Below are 23,415 nucleotides of genomic sequence, written 5' to 3' on the forward strand. Positions count from 1 at the left end.
ACAGATGTGTGTGTTGCACCTCCCCAGGGAAATTCTTGTCATACAACATAAAAAGGACTTTTCTGTGAATTTTTATGTGAAAGCCTGAGATAAAGATAAAAATCTTTGAAAGAGAAAAAGGTTAAGACATCAGCCATATCTCTAGGAAATGAAAGAGGAAGGAAATGATCCATCTCTTCAGCCTTGTTATTGCATTTGGTCATTTCAATTTAATTCCTCCACAGCTCTGTCATTTTACATTTAAAGTAACAGTGACTCAAAGAGTTATACATACAGAGATGGAATTTTCATATTAATATAGGGTGGTGATACTATATTTGTAATATGTGATTTTATTTGTATATTAATAAAGTTGTCTTGGGGTCAGAGCAAGCCATAGCAGAAGCGGGGCAGTGGTGATGCACGCCTTTAATCCCAGCACTTGGGAGGCAGAGCTAGGCGGACCTCTGTGTGTTCAAGGATACAGCCAGCATGCATGGTGACACATGCCTTGGCTTGGCATTGGGTCCGGCTTCCCGCCTGGGCGGGCCCAGCTCCCTCGCTCAGGCCTGGCTCAGGCCTGGCTCCGGCCTAGCCTACCTTAGCTACAAGCAGTTACTGCCTCAGCTGAAGTTACTTGCTTAAAAAGCCTGTGCTACAAACAACTCATGCCTGGGGGAGGTACGGCTAATTGCAGTAGCTACACGCAACTGCAGATAGGCTGCTTTGGGCTGAAACACCAGTGCATGTGGTCGGTCAGAGCTTAAGGAAGTCAGATCCCAGGCTCAACTCCACTCAAGCAGGAACATGTGGTTGGATTCAAGCTTTTAGCCAGAATGTGGCTATGCTTTCTTGCTCTCTCTCTCTCTCTCTCTCTCTCTCTCTCTCTCTCTCTCTCTCTCTCTCTCTCTGTTCGCACCTTGGACGCTAGGTACCTGTGTTGAAATTCCCTCAGATTTCTACTGTTCTACACAGAATTGGTAAGTCAATTATATCAGATATTTTAAAGGAAACTATTTAAAAGAGATTTTTTTCCACATTAAAAAAAAATCTATTTTAGGAGTACATTGGAAGAAAATCAGGCTTTGTTTGAAATTTTAGGCAGTCTGACAATGGAACAACTATATGAGAAGATTAATGTTGATCGAATTATGTACATTATTATTCTTCTTATCCTTATTTTATAATTTAAAAACATAGTCAATTTAAGTGCCAGGATAAAAATTTTAGAAAAACTTGTTAAACCTGTTAAAATGCTTTATAAAGAAATTCAGATTCCGACAGAAGAAATTAACAGTGAAGTTGTTTCAGGATTGGATTATAAGTTTCAGAAAGAAAGCCTGTTTTCACACAATCACCCTTAATTTATCTGGTAACCATAAAACAGCTACCTGGTCAAGTGAATACATAAAATATTTGGACTCCAGTTGAAATGTTAGACTTACAAAGGTTTAAGGAGGCAATAGAATCTTATGGCATGCATTCCCCATATGTAAAGCAGATGTTAAACTCCTGGTCAACTTATAATAGGATTATACCACAGGACTGGTGGGAACTGGCACAGGCTGTTCTGGAACCCAGACAACAGCTACAGTGGCAAATGTGGTTCAAAGAGGAAGCTAAAAACATAGCAAAACAAAGTAGGGATAAAGGTATACAAGTCTTTCAGGATCAGCTTGTTGGAGAAGGCCAATATGCTGCAGTACAAACACAATGTTTATATTGTATCCAAACTCTAATTCTATGTCGAATGGCAGCCTAGAATGCATGGGACAGAGTTGAGGAACCAGGAAAGAAAACTGAGTCACTTACAAAGGTTATACAGGGCCTAAAAGAATCTTTCACAGATTTCTTACGAAGACTGACTTCAGCAGTAAAGAGAATGGTCCCAAATTCAGAAGCTAGCCAGATAATAATTAAATCTTTGACTTTTAAGAACACAAATACAGCATGCAAGAGAATAATCAGGCTGTTAAAGGCAAGATCTGCACCCTTGGAAGATTGGATTAGAGACACGGTTAATGTTGAGACTCATGATCATGATAACATGTGGGTAGGAGAAGCAATTTCAAGAGGTTTGAGGAATGTCAGATGTTTTGGATGTGGAAAGCAAGGACATTTGAAAAAGAACTGTAAACAAGGCACTTTTATATGGATGATATTTTACTAGATGACTCAAATACAGATACTTTAGAAAGAATGTTTGAAGAAGTAAAGAAAATATTGCCTTGCTGGGGATTACAAATTGCTCCTGAAAAGATACAAAGAGGAGATTTTATTAATTATTTAGGATATAAAATCGAGCTACAAAAAATTAGACCTCAAAAGGTGCAAATTAGGAGAGATCGACTACAGACTCTTAATGACTTTCAAAGATTATTTGGAGACATTTCTCATCTATGAACTATTGTTGGGGTAAAAAATGATGAACTAAATAATTTGTCCAAAACCTTAGAAGGTGACAAGGACTTAAATAGTCCAAGAGAATTATCACCTGAAGCTGAGAAAGAATTGGCCTTGGTAGAAAACAAAGTACATGAAGAACACGCAGATCATATCGATCCAAAGCTGGATTGCATTTTGGTTATTTTACCTTCTAGGCATTCTCCTACAGGAATACTAATGTAGAGAGAAGGTATTATATTGGAATGTATATTTTTACCAAATAAACCAAATAAAAAATTAAAAACTTATGTCGAAAAAAATATGACTTAATTTTGAAAGGAAAATTGAGACTACGTCAATTAGCAGGAATAGACCCAGCAGAAATTGTTGTACCTTTAACTAAAGAGGACATTGAAAAATTATGGATAGAAAGTGAACCTTGGCAAAGAGCTTGCAGTAATTTTTTGGGAGAAATTAACAGCAAATATCCCAAAAGCAATAGAATTGATCTTATAAGAAAGCTGATCAGATTTTACCTCGAATTGTATGTGAAAAACTCATTTCTGGAGTTCAGACATTTTATACAGATGCCAACAAACAAGGAAAGGCAGATTATAAATCAGAAAATTTAAATAAAGTGGTTCAATGTCCTTATAATTCAGTTCAAAAATCAGAATTGTATGCTATTCTGTTGGTATTAATCGATTTTTCAGAACCTCTCAACATAGTTACTGACTCTCAGTATGCTGAAAGAGTGGTATTACATATTGAGACTGCAGAATTTATCCCTGATGCTACAGAATTAACTTCACTATTTATTCAATTACAACATACAATCAGGGAAAGGAGTCACCCTTTATATATAACTCACATCTGATTCCATACTGGTCTGCCAGGCCTTCTAGCACAAGGTAATGATGAGATTGATAAATTATTGATAGGAAATGTGCTGGAGGCCTCAGAATTTCATAAGAAACACCATGTCAATAGTAAAGGTTTAAAAAAGGATTTTTCCATAACCTGGCAACAAGCCAAGGAAATTGTAAAGAAATGTCCTACTTGTTCCTTCTACAATCAGACACCATTACCAGCAGGATGTAACCCAAAGGGTACACAGAGGAATGAAATCTGGCAGATGGATGTGTTTTACTTTGCAGAATTTGGAAAATTGAAATATGTACACCATACCATTGATACTTATTCAGGATTTCAATGGGCAACTGCTTTGAGTTCTGAAAAAGCTGATTCTGTAATCACTCATTTGCTAGAAGTTATGGCCATTATAGGTATACCTGCACAAATTAAAACTGACAATGCTCCAGAATATGTCTCTATTAAAATGAAACAGTTTTTTGCTTATTATAATATAAAGCATATTACAGGTATACCACATAATCCTACAGTCCAAGCAGTCATAGAAAGATCCAACAGAACTCTAAAGGACATGATAAATAAACAGAAAGGGGTAACAACCCCCCCCCCACAAATAGACTGCACAATGCTCTATTAACTTTGAATTTTCTCAATGCTAATGAGAAAGGAACAACAGCTGCAGAGAGACATTGGATAATAGAAAAAAAAACTACACAATTAAATCAGCCTATATACTTTAAGGATGTGCTGACCTCAGAATGGAAACCAGGAAATGTGTTACATTGGGTACGAGGTTTTGCTTTTGTTTCTGCAGGAGAAGATAAGCTGTGGGTACCATCAAAATTGATAAAGGTTCAATTTGAACAAGAGAGACCTCTTAATTAGAGGAGGTGATAGTTCATCAACTGACATGACCATCCAATTTAAACTAATTTATGCCATTAATACATGCCTTTTCATTTAATCAGATATATCTTGCCAAAAGGGAGCCTCCCCAAAATTAGTCTTGGCGAAGGGTTTTTGTTTTTGTCTTTTAGGAGAATGAAGGCTAAGGAATCTGAAGAACACTGGACAAATGAGACAACTGAAGAAAAAGGACAAACCATCTGTCCCAGGAAAAAGAGTAAAATGGCCTATTGGTATATCATCTACAAAATTTCACAAATCTTCCTAAATGTTTGTTTCTGCTCTTCTCTAAAAAAAAAAATTAACACTATTGGTCTTCTTGTAGTCCCAGTTCAATTAAAATTTAAAGCTGATTTTGGAGTTGGAGAATGACTCTCTCCTTCTTGAAACTCAAGCATGTTGTTGAAAGGAAAATGCAAACTCCCTGTATCATACCAGAAGAAAGAGCTATCTTCTGACATGGGACAGGAAAAAACCAACTTAATTAAGGGACTATTCTATTACTAATCTCAGTTCTTTGATTCTATTCTAATTCTTTAAACTTTTCTTAAAGTATGAATTTTATATCAAAATTTGCTATATATATTTTGTTATATTTAATATATATATTATATATATATATATATATATATATATATATATATACTTTGTTGAGATAATAATGGTCATACTGAGTACTAATTAGTTCTAGAGAAAAGGCTTCTATTAGCTGCCTATATATGTCTTTGTGTTCGAGTCTCTTATCAGTTTTCTGCAGGAAATCACGGCCAGGCCTAACATCAAGTGAAATCTCCAGGAAGAAGATGGGGCCCCACAATGACAATTCCACATGGACAGTAGTAATATCACTAAGCTGACAAACATCATCTACAGATCAGCTTTGGACTACAAAGTGCTTAGAGCAATTCTGAGATGGCTAGCTGAGATGATCCAGTTTCTAAGACTACTTGAATAAGGACTTGAGATAAACCCTGAACTTTGGCATTATGGATAACAAAGAATATAGTTATCTTTCCTAAAATTTGTCAATTAACCCAAAATTTTTCTTTTCAGAATAAAGATACCTTCGCCCATACCCAGCAGGAAGCAATTTTAAGAATACAACGCCCATATTCCCAAGGGGGTTGTGTGGGGTGGGTGGTTTTTTTGGTCTTTTAATGGGTTTTGGGTCTGGGATAGTTTTCATTGTTTAGGAGGATTGGTTACAAGTTGTTGTTAAGGGTTAGGAAAAGGGCTAGGCAAAGGAGATTAGATTTAAGGTGCTTGTTAAAAAAAAAAGAGGAAAAAAAGACAATTACTAGTTTTAAATACTTTACATTGGATTGGATTGTTTTATATTGTATACAAATTATATATCTATATTGAGATTGAGATTGCTAGAATATGCCATACACATATTTCTAATCTTGCTCAAGATATTGTACTTATACCATTCATTTAACAATGTAATGCAATTTGCCAATCCTTGAATGTTATTATTACCAACTATTAGGATATATAGAAATGAAAGTTAGTAGTTAGACATTACAATCAAACTTGTAGTCATATTAGGTGTGTTTTCAAGATAGAACAGATATATTTTAGATAGTCAGGTCATCTTCAAACCCTTCAGAGATCTACAGAATATGGCACTTAAAATGTTTTAATAACTTAGGAATTTTTCCTTTTTGCTATGACTATGAGACATGTCAGCTCCTGGCAGTACCAATCTACTTCAGAGAAAATATGGACATTGAAGAAACTGCATATGGAGTTAACTTTCATTGTGACAAAAGTTAGCCACTGGACAACAAAGTGTCCTTGAATCAACTGCTGACAAACAGGACAGACAATACATGAAACGAAGGACTACTGATTCCTGCCAAAATAAGTGTGGTTGTGGCTTTAACAAAAGGCATCTTCTGAAGCCAGGAAATTATGGCACCATCCCTGAAGTGAGTGGCCTTTGCAATCTGGAAAAGGTACTTTCATTTGAAGGCAGCTGAACAGGGAGTGGGCCGATGGCTTCTGATGTGCAATGGAACAGCACAGATGAAACAGTTATTCTTAAAGAATCACTAAACTCACCCCTCTCAATAGCAGACTGGCATTTAATAGAGGGATGTGGAAAAGAACAGGATGCTGAGATGAAGCCACATATACACAGCCAAGAAAAATGGACAGCTGAATAAAAAAAAAAAATCAACAATTTCCAGAATTTAAAATCCTGAATCATGACATGACACTAATGGAATTCAGGTGTTTCTGGTACATGGACTGCTCTCACCAAATGTGAGGTCAAACTGTTGACCTTGTATACATCCTAGTTGACAAATGAGTCTGTCAGATAAGCTAAGCCTATAGGCTGAAGATGATGCCCCAACACTGCAGAGAAACCTCAGGTGACTGTCCAGGCAGCTGGCTGTTTCTGTCAACTCACATTTTTTTGGAAGCTGCTTGCATGCACTTCCTGTTTTTATTTTTTATTAGGTAGTATTATTTCCTTCTTGGGTCTCTGAGGGAGTTGAAGATCAGTTAGCTATAGTTATAGTTTTCCTTGTTAAGAATTTCAGGAAAGAAACTCACTAGAGGTGTAAGTGTATAAATTTGAAAGACATTATAAGACAATTCCATTAGCAATATAAGTTAGGATAGAAAGTGAATCAGGTACATTTTGGACTTACCAAAATAGGATAGATAATGGAATTATTTTCTCTGGATTTGTCAAATACAAATGGACTAGACATTTTAGTTATAACTTTTTTCCTTTTATTAAAATAGAAAAGGGGAAATGTGGTGATATTATATTTGTAAAATGTGATTTTATTTGTATATTAATAAAGTTGCCTTGGGGTCAGAGCAAGCCATGGCAGAAGCTGGGCGGTGGTGGTGCACGCCTTTAATCCCAGCACATGGGAGGCAGAGCTAGGTGGATCTCTGTGTTTTCAAGGATACAGCCAGCATGGTGACACAAGCCTTTAATCTCAATACCAACCATAGAAGACCTGGAGGTCTGTACAGACAGGCAGTGATGAGGAGGTCATGTGGCTGGGTTTACAACCAGTGAGAAAGCAGAACAGAGAGTCTATAAAAAGAAAACACACAAGAAGTAACTCTCTTGTGGAGAGGAAAGACAGCAGAAGCAGTGAAAGGGTAAGTTTTTCAGCTCTTGCTCTGACCTCGTGGCTTTTAACTCTGCAATTGGATCTGTGTTTCTTATTTAACAAGATGGTTACATCTACAATATAGACACATTTTTGTTCTACAATATTAAAATGTATTGGATAATAAACTCATAAACTTCATCAATTCTATTGGCTATAATTTTTGCCAAGTAGCTATAATTTTCCTTGATGTGTTTTCATAGGCAAGGACAGATCATCTTATTCCAAGTTTAATTAATAATATTAACTCTCATACCATATATTACACATCACCCAATTGATAGATGATGGATAAACAGATTGATAGATAGATAGATAGATAGATAGATAGATAGATAATTGATAGATAGATAGACAGACAGATAGATAGAAAATTATATGTATGGTTATATAATAATTATGAAAAGTTTAAATGTTAATAAGGTTGCAAAGTTTGAGGACTGGAGACAGAGAGGCAATACAGCTGCAAAGAAAATCACTCAAGATGGTTAGATATTAACAAAGCCTTGAATACAGCTTCTGGAACTAAGCAGAGCCAAGCCTCAGGGTCTCAAGGTTGAGCCAGGTACAGGACTGAGTCTACCTGCACAGGAATAGACTGGTAGAGAACAGGCAGAGGTCTGAAAGGACAAAAATACGAATGGAAAGATGACAAGCTGAATGGAGGGCATCAAGCAGTGAGTTAAGCTGAAGCTTGTGGATGAGTTAGAAGTTCTCTGTTTGTTGTTCCCTTTGTGTACACACAAGTGGTCAATGGACAGGACAGTGGAGCAGTCACACTCACAGAGTTAAGTTGTCTCCTCCTTATGGGGTCCATGAGAACATCTTCTACCTCTCATCACTAGTGCATTCAATAAATTCTCAGTCCTGGATTATATATATATATGTTTGTATGTGTAGACTATGAATGTGTGGACTATGTAGATGTACACACATATGTATGTGGAGGTACATTCATCTACTCCAGTGCACCTGGAGGCCAGAAGTTGACATCAGCATGTCCTCTTTACCATCTTCTATTTTTATTTTTCTCTTTTTTTTCTAGGCAGAGTTTCTCACTGAACCTGAGGCTCACTGTGTCAGCAACTCTAGCTTGCCAACAAGTCCCAGGGATTTTCCTGTCTCTTCTGACCCCAACCCTGGGGTCACATAGATGCTCTGGCTTTCACATGGGTGCTGCAGATTTGAACTCAGTTTTTTGTGCTTGTTTGTCAAGCCCTTTACCCACTGATCCTTCTCTCCATACCTGGTAGGTTTTATTTTTTTCTTAAATATTCTTTTTTTAGCTTTTATTTTGAGATTAGAATCACACAATTTTACTCTTCTCTATCCTCTTTCCATCACCTCCCACATGCCCCTCCCGGTCTTTTTCAAATTCATGACCTCTTTTTTCATTAATTCCTAAATATGACCTGATCAATCCATATAATGTTATTTGTATGTATGTTTTCAGCATTCACCATTTGGTAATGAATAGCCATTCAGTGTGCTCTTCCCTGGGGAAGGTTATTTCTTCCACTCTCAACACTACTTATTTGCTTGTAACTCTTTGTGTAAAGTTGATGCTTTTAATGTGTCCATGTGCTCCTCTTTTCCCAGTATACACTGGTAAATTTATCAATGGTGCCTTTTTACTTTTCAGAATAAATTATCAGTGTGTGTCTGGCAGGTGCTGCTAGATGTAGACAGGTAATGGTGTCCACCTGCTAAACTAGGTGCAGAGCCATCCTCCCTGTCTTTGTCCTCAAAAGAGAACCAAAAGCCGCTTGTAAAAATGGAATCACTCCAGCAAAGCACAGTCTGGAAAACACTGTGTATTACAATGTTGGCTTGGCTTAGAGCAGGGTAGAGATACTCAGAAATACCAGGCCCATGGTGTAACCTGAGATCTAACTCCAAAGCTTATTTAATAATACATTATATACATAGTTTAGCAAAACAATGTTTAAAGGATTTGTATGTCAAATTTATAAACAACAACAACAACAAAAATAATAACTGTGAGTATTGTGGAGTTCAGGCAGTGGAAATCAGTGTAAACTTTTTCCTGACTCAAATATTAGAAGTACCCAGAAGAAAAAGAAAGAGATTTCCATTTCATGACAAAATAATATGGGCCATCTAAAAACAGTCAGTGTGTCTTAGTTCAATTTCTATGTGCTGAACAAATAATATATATTGCATGTGTGTGGTAGAAATTAGTTAAATAATCAAAAAAGAAAAAGAAGGAAAGAGGAAATGAGAAAACAGTGGCAACAAGGAGAACTCTGGGTTTTGATTTCTTGGGTTTGGAAGAGCAAATAGCAATTACAGTTGTCAGGGTAAACCTCTCTGCAGGCCATAGGGGACATACTACTCTTCTTGAATCTCATTCTACTTTCATTTTGTGGTTTCAGTGACTCCAAATTTGCAAAGGACTCATCCTTGTTGGCTTGCTTTTGAGTGAAGGCAAGCCCTGTCAGGAAAGTGTCTGAGAGATAAATATGATGTCCTCTGCTGAAAGAGAGTGAAGCAGGGGATTGACCTGGTGAGTGCCAATGAAGCAGATTCTTGCCAGCCTGGATTACTTGAGAGATCATCATTTGGCTAATTATGGCCAACCACAAGCTCCCTCTAGTCCTCTGAAGATGCAAGCTGCATTCCCACTGTGAACCATACTCCAGGGTTACACTAGAAGGCAGTCAGTTGACCTAGATTTCTAGACAATAGACCCTGCTACCCTTCCCCAGCAAGTCTATAGATTAGCACAGGAACAAAGCCACAAAGTATCTAGGTATTTAGATTCAAACTGCTCTTAGGAATCCCTAGGTTGTACTCTCTCTGACCCTTTCCTGGTTTTGTTTGTTCGTTTGCTTTGGGCTGGTATTTGAGTTAAGCATGCATAGTTTTTAAGTACCTGTGATTTGTTGGACTGTGGAGAAAAAGTGTGTTGTGTTGCTGCCTCTTACCTGTACTTGCAGTTGTGATGCCCTGTAGTTCTCGTGTGATAGAGGTTGAAGAATTATTATTAAATGCATAAATGAATAGCATTGTACTATCATAAAGCATCTTGTGGGACTTTACACTAGCTCTTTAGTTATTGATGATATCATTATTTCAATAAGAAAGACATGGTAAATAGAAACTCACACCAATCAATATTATGCTGAAATATATAGACTGCTTGCCCCCTAAACAAATTCCGTGGCTTTGTCTCCTTTAAAAACAGGTGGTTGTGTCTCACCATCTATTATGTGAGCTTCAATGTGAGTCCTACCATTTGCTAATCCATATTCCTTAACCCTACCTGTGAGTCCAGGGATATTCGGGAAGAAGCTGTGTTGTCCACAGTCTAGCCAGGTTCAAGACTACAACTATCCATGGTTGGAAACAGTGCAGAAAGAACTCAAATACTGTTGCACCGAAAATACTGAGTCTAAAGCAAGGGCAACATTGGGACAAAGGGAAAAGAGAAACATAGTTGGCACCTCTGAATGTCAAATGCCAACAGGGCTATGTGATAAGAACAAGTCACATAGAGCAGCTGTGGAATCGGGCCATGACCAGAAAGGATCAGTTGAGTTAACCCTGTTTAGAGCACATCCAGAAAATTTGAGCATGATTAGGAAGTAAAACCCAGATAAGCATCCTCTTCTCATGCACCTGTGGTAGAGACACATCTGTTTTCTTCCTGGTCCCTAGCTATGCCAAAAGCCAAAGTTTTATATTCTTTTCATAGATCTTGTTACTTTGTAAGCCCCAGGGACCCCCATCCAGTGGCATTTCACCTCTGTTTTTTCTTCTATGAAATTCCTACTCAGCTTCTCCAATGTTCAAGGTTGTACTAAACCTTGGGTATTGACAAGCTATGCTGTAGACTGTTACTTGTTGTCATCCTTGGCCTATTCATCTCAAATACAGCACTGTTTGTTTCTTTGTTTCTTTGTTTGTTTGTTTGTTTGTTTACTCATTTATTTATTGTAGTGTATGGGGCAGTGATACTTGATTGAGATTTTTTACTTTCAATTGTGTTGGTCTTTATCATATGCCCCTCTCTTTATTAGGTAGCTGCCACAACCTCTCACAGCCTTTAAGTATTCAGTATTAAAAGGTAAAATTTAATTCTCATTTAAGTAGCAGATCTCACATCAGTATGTCCAACCTGCCCTTCTGTACAGTTCCTCACAGTCCTTCATTGCTCTCTCTTTTCCAGGCATTTCAGAGCATAGATGCTAGAAGCACTTGGTACCTTTCTCTCCCTACTCCACCTGCCTCTACTTAAATGAGCAAAGTCAAAGGTCTTCTCTAAATGGTTTATCAGCAAAGTGGCCTAAGCATCAGAACTATTCTGTGCCTTGGCCCTTTTCTAATCCTTCCATTAGTTTAAAATGTCCCCCCCATTCTGCAGAAGTATCTGGTGCTGTCTTTGCACATCTCCAATGACTAGTGTCATAATAAGAGAAAGAAAAGGGAATTCCATGGACACAGAGACATGGAAGACACACACATAGGGCAGAGTGCCACAGAAAGACAACACAGAGCTAGCAGTCAGGCACCTCCAAGCCTAGAAGCATAAAGATCATCAGCACCAACCAAAGCTGAGAGAGATAGGAGGCAGATCCCCACAGGAACTTCTGGAAGGAGCCAGTATGGCTAACTTCAGACTGCTAGCCTAAAGAAATAGGAGTGAATTCATTGATATATGTAACTCTAGGAATCTGCTAGTGCAGGTGATCCCCACTACTTATGGACAATGCAATTCTTGGCAGATCATATTATTCCTAACTCTGAAATGAGTATAGTGATGATATCTATCATCAGAACTGCTTTGAGGAACAAATGTAGTCAGGTTATGAAAAAATACATATTAACAAGCAGTATAAATAATACTTATTGGAATGATTCTAATGATTTCAGTTATATAAGGAAGAGATCAGGGATGAAGAAAATAAAAAGAAGAGAAGGAAGAGGGAAGGAGAAGGGAAGCAAAGAAAAGGAAGGGAGGAACTGAGCTTTCAGTTCTAAGGTGAAATGTTCTTTCTGCCAATTATTGAATATTTTTATTTTAGAAATCTAGTACTTTGTTAATTCTAAACCACTGACCTTCATTTAAGACACTTAGAAAGGAAGCCAATAAAATTAGTCCTGACTCTTAGGTGTGAAGGACTTAAAAAGTAATAGTTAACCAGTTGACTGTTTCTAAGTGCTAAACACTCTTGGTCTCAAAATTCTATGAGCTATAGATATGAGGGTCATGAACAAGAAATTCAAGGTTCCAAGGCTTCAGAATTGGCACAAAGTCACAGTGTCAACCTGGTTCTGACTTCCAAGCCTGCGTATTGTATCACTACTCAGTACTCCACTCACATAACCAGGAAAACTGGAAAACACACATGCCCCCCACCAGAGTCATCTCCATAGCCTCATGATTCAGGGATCACTTCTTCCTCTAAACTCCCCTATTCAGTGGCAGGTGTGTCACTGGCCCTCAGCAACATGCATATCAACGCTGTGATTAACCTGCTGGAGTCTGAGCTGCCACCTCCTACTTGGGCAATTTTCCAACCATTTAGTGGCATAATTATAAGAAACAAGGATGTAAACATTTCCTCCTGCAGCCTGGGAAGAGGGCCAGAGGACTCAACCTTGGTGAATTCCCTACGGGAAGCTGCTCGGTGGTGATTCTGTAGACTCAGCCTACTCAGGTGGCAAATTATTTTTGGGCCCCCCATTTCCTTGTCACATCAATAGAACCTATACTGACAGCAAAACTGAGATTCAGCAATAAGAAAGAATGAAACAACAAATATGCTACAATGTAGGGGGAAAAAAAGAACGTAATGTTGAATGAAAGAAACCAGTTGCAAAAGACCACATATCACACCAACTCATTTATGTGAAACGGCCAGAGATGTCAACCTACAGGAACAGAAAGTAACTGGTGACTGCCTAGAGGTGAGGGAGAAGTGTAAAACATGAATGAGGATGAGCAATCTTAACAAGCAGATCAAGACACTGAACCACTGGACCACGGTAACATCGCAATGTACTCTCTTTGCTTAAATGCAGTTTAACTGGACCCTTAAAAAAAAAAATTGTGCTATGTTCATTGTAACTCATCAGTTCTCTTTTAAAAGCAAACTCAGACTTACTAAATTTTCTGAGATGCAGCTGGAGAGATGGCTCAACGGGGAGTGTTTGCCACACAGCCGTGAAGACCAGAGTTTGATCCAAACACCCACATAAAAAGCCAAATGTAGCAGCATACTCCTAACACCAAAGAAGCAAAGACAGGATAATATTTCTGGTCTGCAGGTCTAGCCAAATCCTTAATTCCTCACTTCAATGAGAGACCTTGTCTCAAAAGCTAAGGTGGAGAGTGATAGAGAAAGACTACATGATACTGACTTTTGCCCTCTACATGCATGCACATACACACCACACACACACACACACACACACACACACACACACACAAACACACATATGAACACTTACATATGTGTACACCACACCATACACAATTGGTTAATTGAAATAAAATTCTAGAGTTGATTGCTAATTGGAAATCCTAGAAACAGAAATCAGATACAAAATACCAAATACATTCTTCAAATTGTACAAGGAGATACTTGTTTTGGAAAGTTTTTCTAATATTACACATTTTTCTTCCTACTTGGGAAATGTACATAGAAAGAGCAACCATCTGTACTATTACATAACCCATCTGTCTTATGACAAGACAATACTGAATTGTTTCCCTTGCTTTTTCATGGGATCCTCGATAGTTAGAGTTTAGATCTGAGTCTATAGAGTGAAATAAAAATTAAGTTATTTTATCCTGCTTCCAGTTTACACATTTTATTATGATTGCATTAGCTGCATGCTAGACACTCTGGTAGACAATATCAATATACTTTTATTCTTTCAATAACCTCAGGGAATAAAAACTATTAACCTCATAAATGAAGAGCCCCCAAGGAGTTGCCTTTCTTACACAAGATTGCACAACAAATAAAAAACAGAACCAACCTGTTGGTTCTTTCAACCTTAACACACACCACTCTTAGTTCACTTCCAGTCTCAAAGCACAGAAAGCCACTATGCTATTAAATTCCCAGAATGGGGGAAGAAGGAAAGAGTGACACCAAATATAAATCATACCTTTTATAGATGCCCATCCTACTAAAAATACTGTGCAGTATTTTATATATAAATTGGAGTTGAAATATAACAGTACCCAAGGCCAAGAGTTTAGAATCAGGAGAGACTGGTGAAGTCCCTTGGCTAAACAAAAATATAATTCTATTATAAGTAATTCAGTAAAGAATCTTTGTGCCTTCTCTGAAGTCTATAACTTGATATAGAAAAATATATAGAGAGAGATTTCCTGACAAGAACACAAAACTTTAAACTTTGGGGGATTTATTGTTGGGATGAAGGTTTATTGGAAAAGATCAGAAATTTGTCACTCATGTGTGTGTGTTGTGTTGTGTTGAATGAGAAACGGTGCCTATAATGTATATATAATATTAAAAGTTCATGGGTAACAAGGCATGTGCCAGTGGAGCAGAAGCAACTAAGTCAGATCAAGAAAGAAGCAATTAGAAGATAAGCAATTATGTCCTGAGATGATGCTGATCAGACCATGGTTTTGTGACCAACTCATCTCACATCCAAACCAAGTGTCCAGACTCATACCAGTATCATTCTCCAGGCACTGGTATAAGCTATCAGCATCAACTGATACCTTCAGTTATGAAGAGAGGCTGGATCCTTGTATGACAAACATGAATTCACTTTGGTGGGGGAGGGCTGAGACAGGGTTTGTGTGTGTGTGTGTGTGTGTGTGTGTGTGTGTGTGTGTGTGTGTGTGTGTTGTTTTGGTGCCTGTCCTGGATCTCGCTCTATAGACCAGGCTGGCCTCTTTAATCCCAACAATATACAATGAATCAATATATCTTTCCATCAACATACTCTGAATATGTCACCATTACACTAACTTCAGGATTGCATCTTGACCAAATTCTTAATTCCAAATTACTTTTCTTATGACTGGTTCTTCTATTTCTTCAGTCCTATTATGAACAAACATCATGATGCAGGCTTGGACATGAACCAGGCTTTCCACTTTCTCAAGTCATCAGTGAAAGTGGCCCTGGAAACAATGTTCTTACATCACCAGAGAAGTGGCAAATCAGGAGCAATACTAAGGCTGTGTCAGCTAAGCCTGGTTTCCTGAAATTTTCAAAAATTCTAGGGGATTCCCAGCATTTCTTACTTGAATCTTTTGGGGTTTAAGTTAACTTACATTGATTTGTGGTGCTTACAATTAAGAGTTCCAGCTGATACACATAATAAAGCCTCAGGGAAGAAAGAGAAGAGGGCCTTGGGGAAATGATGATTGGTAAATCTGCAGCACAGGGTGTGCAGTGAAAACTAGAAGTGATCTCCTGTGGTCACTTGGAGTAATGGATTCACTGAAGACAAAGTTTGTGAGAACTACATGCCTTCTATTATAAAAACCAAATGAAGGGCTTAAAAAATTCTGTAGAATGGAGGGATGCTTCAGAGATGAACAACTGAATGAAACAGTGTGACAGGATCAAAATGCTCTATTCTTGGCTCAAGGCACAGACCAAAAATACAATAAAATAAAAATCAGAAACTCTCTCTGGCTGCAGAAAATAATCTCTTATCTCGTGCAGCTGCGGGGCTAAGATAGTTGAAAAAAAGGAACATGGTGTTTGATTCTACAGCTTGCAAAAAACAATATGTCAGATGAATTCACCAGTTCTCTTTGGGGAGGGCAAACTACTGATAGGAAAAGACAGAATAGGAGAGTTGGAATGGGACATTGGCAGTCACACATGGCCCACACTGTATCCTGACACTTCCCATCTGCCGTGACTCCCCCAGAGGGGAACCAGAAAAGATCTGTTCCCTGTCATTAAAGTAGATTTTTGCTTAATAGAAAGCCTGTGATGACTCAGGTTGTGACATCAGTATTGGAAAAGGGTTCCAGTCATCACCACACACTCGCTGAGTGCAAACACATCACTAAGATTCCACAGAGGATAAGATGAAAACACAGACTGTAGGGCAAAGACTTAGCCACTGAAAGAAATTTACAGAATTATTACCAGTTTGAAAATCTAGAGAACATGGATAGAAATGGATTTTAAGGGAATCAAAGAAAGAAAGAAAAGGCTAATTCAAAGCTGAGGTGAGCACACTGATATGGTGCTGTTATTGGTATGTTGGTACAAACAACTGGGAATCATTCTTATTTTTTGCTCAGTTTACTAACCCAAACCTGCATTCAACAGTGGTCTTGAGTAAATAGAGCTGATTGAGATGCTATGTGTGTTATAATACATACAATGTCAGATTCAGAGAAAAGAGTGCCAGAGTGAGCTCACCATGTACCTGCCATACTTTCCTTTCCTAATGAGTCCAAGAGGAACTTCAACTTTGTTCTCCAACAATGCATTGAGAAGTTATTTTGTGGAGAACATCAGTATCTTGTAAATTATTGACCATTCTTTTTAACCTGTCAGGGATGGTATGGAAAGTTGCCACAGTTCACCATGTCTCCCTATTTCACAGGAAACTTAATATGTTCTAGGAGTGAGAAAAGCTGGACATCAAAACCGAAGATATACCCACAGGTGATTTCCCCATGGAACACACAGAAGGCTTGCCATTTCCCTGGTCTCTCAGAGTCATGTCAGATGTACAGTCTTAGGGCATAATCTCGTTTGCAGATTCCTGATCATCTTGTCACCCTCAAAGGACACAATCATTGAATGTAATGTGATATCTCCATTCTACAAAATGTTATGTAGGTAGGAACTAACAGTCTTCTAAGTGTCCTAGTCAGACCTGGGCAAAAGTTGGCTGTATGCCAGTAACTAACTACACTTTGGAGAGGACAAGTATCTTGCACATCCTGTCATTTGAACACATCTGTTTAGAGTTTGGTGGCAAAACATAACACACTTGGACACATTGTGCTGATCCACTTAGCAAATTATAAAAACCCTGGAAACCTAACTCTAGATGAATCACTTCTAAATTATCTCACATATGAAAACTAACTGGAAAGCCTGGTTTTTGTCGTTGTTTTAATGACTTATTTTATTGTATTTGCCTGTATGTATTGGCAGGAATCATGTGAGTTCTTCAGGGGACAATGCCTGAGAATAACACAAACAAGCTCTCCTTGTGGCAAGGCCCTGGAGAGACCCTGATCCATTTTGGCAAAGCCTGTGGACAATTCACTGCATAATTCTGGGCATGACCCCAGGAGCATGTGTGCTACCTACTCTCCTTGCTTTCACTACACTAGCCATTTTGCTGGCTGCCTTTAGTTTCACTTTCTCAGTTGAGAATAGCTGTTACAAAAGGAAAACTTCCCCCTGATGAGTCTCATCTGGGTGAACCAAAGGGGAGGATGTTAAAAAAATATACAGTGAACCTGATTAAGCCCCCAAAGTCTTTGATGTTTTAAGTGTGACCATGAATTCAGGCTTCTTGAGAACAGAGTGCTGCCCTTCCAATGCACCCTGGGACTGGTCTGAAAGAGTCACAATAGTTCATGATAATATTACAAAGTTGCATAACTTCTGGAGAGAATGGTTTTAACCACACAAGTCTAGGAGAAATGCAAATAAATAGATGATATCAAGAGTTAATGGGAACAGTCTAGGAACAGGAAACAAAGCAGACTCAAAGAAACCCATAATGCTCTCATTTCTAAAAGCTGTGCCAATACTGTAGGAAGTTGAAAGGAGGCAGACATGAGAACAAGCGATAAACAGTGTCACTATGAAGAATACATTTTTAAGTTATGTTGCTTACAGGATAATAGGGGGAAAGCTGCTGTATCCCCACAGGAGACAGAGTAGTACAGAATGAAGAATGAATTGATCTAGCTTTGGCTCATGACTTGATTGTGAGAACTTAGACACTACTAGAAATAAATGTTAACCACCAGACAGAAAACTCTCTTGCACTTTGCATGACACTGTAACACAAAGGCTGCCAACTGAGTGCATGTCCCACCTGTAGGTGTGCCTAGTTTAAAAACTTCCTTCGGCTTTTCTTTCTGCTCTCTTGCCTCCACGTGGTCTCTCTGGTTCTCTCTCTGTCTCTCTCTGTCTCTGTCTCTCTGTCTGTCTCTGTCTCTGTCTCTCTCTGTCTCTCTCTCTCTGTCTCTCTCTCTCTCTCTCTCTCTCTCTCTCTCTCTCTCTCTCTCTCTCTTTCTCTCTCTCTCTCTCTCTCTCTCCCTCTCCCCCTCTCTCCCAATAAAGCCCCAGAAAGGTTAAAAAAAAAAAAGAAAAGAAAACTTCCTTTGTGGTTTGCAACACTACTGATGCATCTAACTCTAGAGCTATGAACCAGTAATGGTTACAAGTGGGAAAGTTGGGAGATGGAAGGGGAAAGAAGCAAAGGAACAAACTGGAAATTATTGTAACCATTTTTAGAAACTTAAAGAACAAATCTGATTGTGAAACCGTTCATGCAAACCATTGAGATTGTATAAATACACACAGCCCAAGCTATCTAGGGCCACTTGTTTGAAACAAGTGTTCAATGTCTTCACTAACTACCTTATCAACTTCACACATCCACCCCAGGTTGTTGGACCTGTTTGGAGCAAGGCAACGTATGTCTGTTTACCAAATGTATACAAGGTCAGAGAAGGACAAACATGGCATATGACACTCTGGAACTGGAGCTATAGATGTTTTTTAGGAACCATATGAGTGCTGGTATTCAAACCTGGATCCTGTGAAAGAGCAGCCAGTGCTCTTAACTGCTGAGCCATCTCTCCTGGAAAGGATGCTAAAAGAAAGATTTCTGGGACCTGGGAAGATACTTCAATGGGTAAACTTTTGCTTGCAAGTTATAAGAATTTGAGTTTGAATCCTCAGCACTCGTGTGGGGGAAAAAAAAAGGCATGGTACATATTCTGGCAACTCCATTTTTTTTTTTTTTTTTTTTTTTTTTACCTTAAAGACGCTCAGATCCAGATCCTGAGAGATCTCTGCTCAGCCATCCCAGCAAAAATTGTCCATCTCTGTTTGAGGATTTGGGAAGAAAACAATAGAGGAAAGCACTTAGTGTCATGCTCCAGCATCTGCATGCTAACACATTATACCAGCATATTCTCATACATATATGCCACACACACATACACACACATACACACACACACACACACACACACACACACACAGAGAGAGAGAGAGAGAGAGAGAGAGAGAGAGAGAGAGAGTAATCACTTAGTTGAAAAAAAAAAAAAAGAATTCTGATATAAACTGAATACCAAACTGATTTTGGATTCGGCTCCCCTCTGCAACTCTGGAGTCAGTTCAATGTATAACTGGATTCAACCCACTAAATTCTCATGTGCTACTGTTGCTGCTGGTTCAGGGATTAGAATTATAAACCACTGTCCAACAAAATAAGTTTAGTCTTGATCTGGCTGTAATATAAGCAGAACTAATAATGAGCTAGCTGGTCCAGTGATACTAATTCTGTATCCACGGCAGTCTAGAAAGCTTTATAAATCAGTAGCAAGCCACAGCTAGAAAAATCAAAGCACTGTACCAAGAGTGTTGAGAAAAACCTATGCTTCCTTCAGAAGCTGACAATTCTATCTGTATACAAAAGCTCTTGGTCACTCTTAGAAACTGTATACTTGATCAAAGGAAGGAACAAGACATTAAGGAAAGTTATTTACTTTAATAAAATAAAAGGCCCAGATTGAATCCTAAATGGTTAGATTCCAAACACACCTTCTCATCAATGATATCTTCTGCCACTCAAGGACTTTGCCATCCAGATTTAGTTTATGTTCCTGGTTATGATGGGATGACTGGCTTCTCTCTACTGTTCTACGATAAACTTGGTCACAATGTATTTCTGATTGTGCACAATTCCAAAGGTTTAGACCATAGAGGCTCAGTAAGTCTTAGCTCTGGCTTAACCATGCATGGGCTTCTAGCTCCTCACTTGTAAATAAGATTGTGTTGAAGATCACAACTCTAACTTCACTCTATACTTTTGTGGGTATACTTCTCAGGACTTAAAGACATACTAAGTTCCGGAACCTCATACATCTTAGATTCCCCATTGATATGCTTTGGGTTTCTAGATGGGATTCAAGAACTGCCATTACTTGCTGCACTCTATGTGGTAGCACCAATGAACCTGAACTGTACAATGAAGAAAGGGCCGTTCTCCCAGGAACTGAATTGCAATTGCATTAATTACTGTTCCAAAATACTCCAGTGAGTTTCCTATATTGGAAATAGAGATAATGTATACTCTGCCTTTCCCCCAAAGACTTCATATTTTAGAACACTCAAGCTCAAGACAGCCTAAAAGGACCTCTCTCCCTGAATGAGCTAAACATACCACAACAGTAACACATTCTCTTCTATGGGCTGTAAACAGTTGTTAAGTATTAACAAGAGCTCAGATGTCCCAACTCACTAAAGCTGAAGACAAATTCAGATGGTGACATTTTCCTCTGTAATTCCTTTATTTCTGTACCCATTTAAGTGATTTCCAGAGCCTGCTAAATGTCATCAAAGTTACCTAAAGTCTGAGAAACTATTTTGCAGAGATTTTTTAAAATACAATTATACCTCTATTTGACAACACCATCTGCTCCCAGCCTCTCTCACTCAGTAAGCTTCTGGTTCACTTAACTCCTTCCTGACTGAAACTGTCCGCATGCTGATATCTCTTTATAATACAAACCAGTGTGATTATTCCATGAGGAAAGAAAAGTAAAAATATTCCCTAATAAGCATTGAGCTTGCCAAGGAATTCAATTATAACAAGTCCAATATCTCTGTTTCTAGTACAAGAACTACTAATGAAGAGAGGCATATTAAAAGCTAATCCATCATAATCACTTCTGCATTATCTTAGGAAGTTAAGATATTGATGTTAGGAGGCCTAAATGAAGTACTGTTTATTTCTGCACAAACTAATTTAAAAAAAATCTCTCCCACTTGTGTCTAAATGCTTGTAAGTAATGCACAAAACAAGAGCATCCAAACAAAAAGGAGTAAGTTCCAATTCAGCAAAAATAAAGAACATATGAAGTCTTATTTGTGCCCAAACACTTCTTCAGACCAATAGATTTCTGGATCTTCATCCAATGAGGGTGGTTAAGGGCTTCAACTCAGAAGGTCATATATCATGAGCCTATAATAGACTATTATCCATAGAAGGACTAATAGGGTCACTTAGTAAGCTTTTTTTTTAAAATGTTTTAATTTTCTGTCTGTATCTCTATCTTTCTCTCTCTGTCTCTCTCTGTCTCTGTCTCGGTCTCTGTGTGTGTGTGTGTGTGTGTGTGTGTGTGTGTGTGTGTGTGTGCATGTTATGTGTTGTGTGCACACACACCACACTATGCATGTGGGGGTCAGAGGACAAATTCATGCAGTTACTTCTTAAATGCATTCATGGGATCTAGGGGTTGCACCCAGACTGTCAGACATGCATGGCAAACAACTTTACCCACTGAGCCATCTCTCTAACCCAATGTGCATTTTTAAATATGTAAGCAGTGGTTAATAAAAAAACCAGAATGACTCTTCATGGTTAGTTTCAAGAGATTAAGATCATCTTTTAAAGAGAAATTGGAACAATCCACTGAGATATCAACACTAAGATGTTTCTTGTGGGCAACAGCAGTCACAATTCCAAAAAGAAATGGACTTGTGCTTGGAAGATGTAAGAAAGTTTTTCAGAGAAATAGGCTAATTCTAAGTGGATGTGACATGCCAGGGTCTGCCTCAGAACTAACTAGTAATGTATGATGTCAGAATCACTGAGACAAACAAATACCTCCAATTTAATTGTTTTTGCATGTGTGGGGATGGGAGTGGTCAGGGAAGGTGTGCATGCCACAGTGTATATATGGAGGTCAAGGGATGATTTTCATGAGTCGTTTCTTTCTTTCAGTCAAGTGGATTCTGAAGATCAAACCCAGGTCATCAATCTTGGCAGCAAGCACCTTTCTACTGAAACACTAGCCCAAGTGGCTTTATCTTTCATTTTAAAAGGGAAGAAGAAAAAGTAAGGTGGATATGATGTGATTATATTACTATATCAAAAGATAAAGAAATAATTTTTAAAAGGAGATCAAAATGAAAATCCTGTTAAAAGATCACAACAGACTGGGAAATAATCACTAAGTTTTGGGAATTTAACAGCATTCTCAAACCATCTATTCCTGTGGCCTGTCACTTTTCCCCAAGAAGGAAGTAGATGTTGGAGAAAGAGGATACCACCAGAAAAGCTCATTACCATCAAGATGATGAAAGCTCAAAGTTATCCTAGGATGCCACTGGGTGTCAGAAGCAAGCCAGATTATCTTAGATAGAAAGGACTGAAAGCCATCTCTCTAAGTTGATGTGGCCTAGAAAGATGCATTTAACAACAAGAAAGGCCTAAAATACCCCAGATGAATATATTTTCTTCATGCTTCAATTTTAGCTGTAAATGCCCACTTGAACTGATGTATTAGTTTGTTATTTGATTTTTTTTCTTTTTTCTAATCCTTTACCCTATTCTTACCTTGCTTTAATATGAACAAATAAATCTCCATCCTATATCTTGTGTAAGGAAGTAGAGAATCTTTACCATCTAATTCTGCTAAAAACTCATCCAAAACTGTAGAACACAATGAAATAACAACAGTTAGAGTTAGACATCATTTCTCTGTGAACATGATGCATCTTCTAAACTACCACCAAACACAAAAGAATCTGGGAGCCAGTCATCTTGGGATTTAAAAACAAGCCCTATCATATAATTAAACACATTGACACTAGTATTTCTAAGTTTGCATCTCAACTGTAACATTTTATGAAGATGTAATCAATGACCTTTGATTGGCTTTTATTGCAACAAAAACATGGATTTATTTTGGTGGGCAACTTGGAAATTTGAATTAATTAGACATTAAATGATACTGGGATGGTACCAACAACTTTCTTAAGGTGTGATAGTGATTACAGGACATGTTCCAGGCATATATACATAAATCATCAAAATGATTATAAAAACTTACTCCTTCCCAGACACAATACCGATGAACCCACAACAACCATCATCATGA

This window comes from Onychomys torridus, chromosome 13 (genome assembly GCF_903995425.1).
Source record: "Onychomys torridus chromosome 13, mOncTor1.1, whole genome shotgun sequence".
Taxonomy (NCBI): domain Eukaryota; kingdom Metazoa; phylum Chordata; class Mammalia; order Rodentia; family Cricetidae; genus Onychomys; species Onychomys torridus.